Here is a 6,000-nt window from a genome sequence, read left to right on the forward strand (position 1 = left end):
TTTAGTTTTGATTTTTTTATTTTTAAAGCATTTATTTTATTTTTTACTTTTTATTTAATTTTTATTTTTGATTGTTCTATTTTTTATTTTAATTTTATTTTTTAATTTTATTTTTTAATTTTTTAATTTTATTTATTTATTTTTTAATTTTTTTATTTTTAAAGCATTTATTTTTTTATTTTATTTTTTATTTCATTTTTATTTTTGCTTTATCTATTTTTAAAGCATTTATTTTATTTTTTAATTTTTTATTTAATTTTTAGTTTTGATATTTTTTTAAAGCTTTTATTTTGTTTATTACTTTTTATTTAATTTTTATTTTTGATTGTTCTATTTTTTATTTTTAATTTTTTTTAAATTTTATTTTTGATTTAATTATTTTAATTTTTTTTTTTTATTTTTAAAGCATTTATTTTATTTTTTTAATTTTTTTATTTCATTTTTAGTTTTATTTTTTTAATTTTAAACTATTTATTATATTTTATTTTTATTTCATTTTTATTTTTTCTTTTTCTATTTTTAAAGCATTTATTTTATTTTTTTAATTTTATTTTTTATTTAATTTTTAGTTTTGATTTTTTTATTTTAAAGCATTTGCTTTATTTTTTATTTTTTATTTAATTTTTAGTTTTGATCTTTCTACTTTTAAAGCTTTTTTTAAAATTTTTTATTTAATTTTTGGTTTTAATTTTTTTATTTTTAAAGCATTTATTTTATTTTTTAATTTTATTTTTTATTTATTTTTATTTTTGATTTTTCTATTTTTAAAACATTTCTTTTATCTTTAAAATTTTATCTTTTATTTAATTTTTAGTTTTGATTTTTCTATTTTTAAAGCATTTCTTTTCTTTTTTTAATTTCATTTTTACTTAATTTTTAGTTTTAATTTTTCTATTTTTAAGGCATTTATTTTATTTTTTATTTTTTTTTAATTTTTAGTTTTAATTTTTCTATTTTTAAAGCTTTTTATTTTTTAAATTTTCTATTTTATTTAATTTTTTTTATTTTCCCATTTTTAAAGCATTTTTTTAAATTTAATTTTTATTTTTAGTTTTTCTATTTATAAAGCTTTTTATTTTATTTTATTTGGTGCTGTCCAGACCAACTCAAGCTGGTGATTGTGGTGGTGTTTGAGGGTCTTGCAGTTACCCCAATTAATAGGTAGAGATGATGTTTGGAGGCCACAGTGTTACAGGTGGGGGTTAAACAGTTTTTTAGGGTCTTTCAGGTGATTTTTTAGGGATTTTTAGGGATATTTTAGGGGGGTTTTTGCAGGAGTTTTTTAGGAATTCTCTGGAAATGTTTAGGATACCTTTAGGGCTTTTTCAGGGCTTTTAAAATAATTTTTAGGGTGTTTTAATGACTGTCTTACCGGGGCACCCCAGCCACCCAAGGCACCCTGTGCCGGCGCCGCGGCGCTCCAGCCCAGCCTCCCGTCAGCGCCGCCCGTGGTCGCTTCCCCTCTCCTGCCGCCGCCGCTGCATGGCGGGCCGAGCTGCGCCTTCCCCACCGCACACTCCCACTTCAGAGCTGCTGGATGGCGTGGCTCCGCCGCCTCCTGCAACCACGGGCGTCCCGGTGTTTCCTTCCATGGCCGCAGCCGCAGCCGCGTTCCTGTTCCCACAGCTCCGCCGCCTCCCACACCCCCCAGCCCACCCGCCGCCATGATGACTGCCCGCGCTGCGGTAGTGACGGACCCCATGCATGCGCAGTTGCTACAACCCCTGCACCAGCGATATCACTCCACGCCGACTCATCGAACCACAGCGCTGCTTCAGGGATCACCGCACGCATGCGCAGTTCTATCTCCACGGCCCCGCCGCCACCCCCCACTGCTTTCGCCGCAGCTTTGGCACAGCCCGGTCCTGGTTCCGAGCCGCTGCGTGCCGCTGTCCGGCCACAGCCGGCATCCCTGTGCCCTGTCACACCACTTCTGCCGCCACTGTGTCTATACATGGCACCACAGCAGGCGAAAACTGCAGCGCCTTGCATGTATCCTTCCGCGTCTTTCCTTCTGCCGGGCACCGAGAGATCCCCCTGCAGCGTGTAACCCTAAGCAACCGATACCTGGTGTGCCTCCGCGTTTTCGCCTTCCACACTCCTAGCACCCAGTGGGACTACTTTGTGTCACGATTCATCTGCACAGCCACATCCATGCACACAAACCGTGCGAGGAGGAGGAGGAGGTTGGAATATGACAGCTGCTTTAATAAATACAGGACAGACAGAGAATTATTTTGCCCCTGCAAATGCCAACCCTTTGATCCCAACACAAAAGAATTTCAAAAAAGAACTGTTCCCAAATAGCTCCAGAGTCCCCTCAGTGTTTGGGACAGATTTCTCAACCCAAAATTAGACAGTAAACCCTGAAAATTCGCCAGCATTAATGCCAAAATTAGAAAACTCACAAAAATCTTTTGATAATTTTCACCTAACAGACTGGTGTGAAAAATGCCAATCACTTGCTTTTAAAATTTTTGAAAGTTTAATAGTCATAAAATGGTTATAAAAATAGTAATACAATTAGAGTAATAATAATTTGGACAATTTGAATTAGGACAATATGAGATAACAAAAACAAAGAGTTATGGACATCGGGGTACCTTTTTCTGGGCAGCACGGGCCCGAAAAAGGACCCCCGTTAACAAAGGATTAACCCTTAAAAGCAATAGCCTGTTGCATATTCATACACTTCATACATGATGCATAAATTCCATTCAAACACAGGATTCTGTCTGCTCATCATCAGCTTCTTCCTTCTAATCCTAATGCCTTGGAGGTGGGAAGAAGTTTGTTTCTTCTGATAAGAGGGCAATAAATTCTTTTTCTCTGAAAGATCCAGGTGTCCTGTGGCTGCTATCTTGCTGCAAGTCCTTTCTTTAAAAAAAGTATCTTACATAGCATCGTTTCTATTTTAACAGTTTTTGTAACCTAAAACTATATTTAACACACTACTTAAGAGAGTTAATACAGCATTACTTTCTAACACAACACATGTAATATTAATTTTAATATTTCCAAAAAGCCAATCATAAAATACACGCATTTTTCACAATCCCCACTCTTATTCTTTGTAAATCCTTTGGCTTGAGCAATATTTCTTATCTACTTGCATCTTCTGGACTATGTGGGCAAAATAAAACAGGGGATGCAACACATAAAATGAAAGACCTTAATTTCTTCTAATACATTACCCTACCAGCTAGGTTTTAACATTGTTTTCTAATTTTTGGACCGGTACCTGGATTATTATATGCATATATATTTTTTTCTTCTTTGATTTCTTTTGCTTTCTCTAGAATGACTTTTCTGTGCTCATCAATTTTCAACAATTTGATATATTAAACTTTCTACAAACACCCCCTTCTTTGGCCAATAAATAGTCTAAAGCCAACCTATTCTGATACCCTACAGTTTTTGTTTGGCTTAGCTGACTTTATATTAACTCCAATGCCTGGGCAGCTCCCTTTGCTATCATTTCTATAACTGCTTGGAGTCTTGTAATACGACGCAATAGATAATTTGGGGTCAATACAGAGTTAAGTTGCTGTGCTGGTTTTACCTTTTTGTTTATTATTTGTTTTTTTACCAAATCTCGAACCGTATCTTCAAGATTAAATGTAAAACAAATCCATCTCTCTCCTTTTGGACATTCAATTCCAAATCTATTACCACTTTTTCCTAAGTTTCTTGTAATCCAATAATTTACTCCATTTTGCCTACAGGTTCTTAATTTGGATGGGTTATAACAGTGGCTGTTGACATAGGTGTGTGTAATAAAAGAGGAACTTTGGTTTCTTTCCACGTGATGCTTTCTGCAGCATTTGTGACACAATCTTGCTGATATCCCGAAAGGGAAAAGAGAACAAATGAGTGCCAGAAACAGGAATAGCAGAGGTCCAGTATGCCTTATACTCCCATCTCCCAGGCCTGTGAGGTTGCAACCCACAGCAGGTGTATTTGATCTTCTCGGTGGCAAAATACAGAGGCCAATCTGGTCTTGCCCTCTATTTCCTTGTCACTTTCTCTTAACTAATTTCCAGGCAAATTGGTTTTGACACCATTTAACTGTGGTCTCTTACCATTCTTCAGGTATCTCTCATTCAACAGGCAGTAATAATTCCCATCCAGAAAGCTAAGTTATTACTTTAACACTTTTTGCAATAAGAGCATAAATGTTGTGAATTACAATACTAATTATTCTCACAATTCAAGCATTTACTTATAACCCAGCTAGCATGTCCAGTATTGGAATGAATCAAATAAAGTTTACTGATGGAAATGGTAATTCCCCTTCTCCCCTGTACAATTCTCAGGCTAAGGTTGGAACACAAAAACAGTCTTGATCCTTCTATCTGGAGTATTCCTCCCCTAAGGAGATGTTTTATTCAGGCAGTGCTTGAAACCAGTGGTATAAGCATTGTCTTACTTCTGAATTCAGTGTTATTCTTTGTACATTTCTTGGATCATTTTGCTTTTTCCAAACTATTACCACTCAGTCCCCATTGGAAAGTCAGTTTGGTATCACCCGGTTTAAATGTGATAGTCCATTGATTCTGCTGGCATGAATTCACCCTTTTCCCGTGATTCTGATTGTTGCTTCGGTAGTACCTGGATAGGACTTCTTAATAGCATAGTAATAAAAGTAAGATAATACTGCATTAACTTTTACCATTCACTTTTCTTCCAAACTTTCTGGGTTTAGCTAAAAGCTTTTTCCACAGCAGCCTCTTCTTCTTCTTCTATCCAGCTGTGCTAATAGCTGCAGAGGCAAATTCTTCTTTTTGTGAGTTACAGTTAGTTAAATAAGAAAAGCTAGACCAATTTTAACACTAGATGTATCACATCTATTGCTTTTTACTTTTTAGGCAGCATTTAATTGTTTTAGCCTTACAAACCCATTCTTCAGGAAAACAAAAAACAAAAAACAAAAAACTTCTTTTTAACAGCAAACAAAACACACAAAAGAAAAGACCAAAAATCTTCTTACTTAAGAAAAACAAACCACTTTGTGAGGTTTGGAGAGTCAGCAATCTCTGCTTTGATTTTATCTTTCAGTGCTAGCCCCCTCCCGCTCTTTTCACGGCCTTGCTGTCAATGCCGTGCTGCCACTTCGCTGCAGGGCCGGAGCAGGGGAGAGCAGCCAGGGGCATGGGGACCCTGGGGGCAGCCTTGGGTCCCTTTTGCCCTCTCTCTCTCTTCTTCTCTCTCTTTCTCTTTCCTTCTCTCTCTCGGCCCACTTACTGGGGCCGACGCAGCCATCCTCGACTCGGGACCCCGGCAGTCTGGGAGCCCGGCAGTTCCGCCACGGAGCCAGCCCGCTCCTGCCCGGCAAACCCGTGTGTCCCCTGCTGCCAGCACCGCCGCCGGGTCACCTCCATGGATCGGTGCCTGCCGCAGCCCCCGAGACCCCGCCGCTCGTAGGGAGCGGTCAGACACCTCCCAACCTTGACAACCCCAAACCTGGCATCCCCAGGTGCTCCTGACATTCTTTTCCTTTCTCTAGTCAACATATCCTCTTTTCCCTTCAAGGAGGGCCCGTTCTGCTAAACCCTTTCTGGACCTCAGTTCAGCATTGAATAACCTCCTAACAACCGTGTGTTGAGACACTTCCCTGCCTTTCATGCAAAAACCCCGCATTCACACTTCTGCTCTCTTCTAGCACCAAGATGTCATCACTTCACATTCTAACATCTCAGAGTTTGCTAACCACCTCCCTACTTCAACTTCTCTCTTTCTTCTCTTCTTACCTGTTTTTTTTTTTTTTTTTTTTTTTTTTAATTCAACAGACCTCAGATGGTACGAGGTGAACCTAACTAAATTACTTCCAAAAGTAGGCTTACAACTTTCTTTTACTAGGATTGCAGTAGCTGTTAAATACCTACTGGCTAGCTGTGGCTTACTGAGTCTAACATCTTTGATATATAAGCTACTAGATACTTTTTTATTCTTCCTTCCTTACTCTTGAATTAAAATTTTATGAGCTACTCCATTTTCTGT

Source organism: Agelaius phoeniceus, chromosome 17 (assembly GCF_051311805.1).
Source record: "Agelaius phoeniceus isolate bAgePho1 chromosome 17, bAgePho1.hap1, whole genome shotgun sequence".
NCBI lineage: Eukaryota > Metazoa > Chordata > Aves > Passeriformes > Icteridae > Agelaius > Agelaius phoeniceus.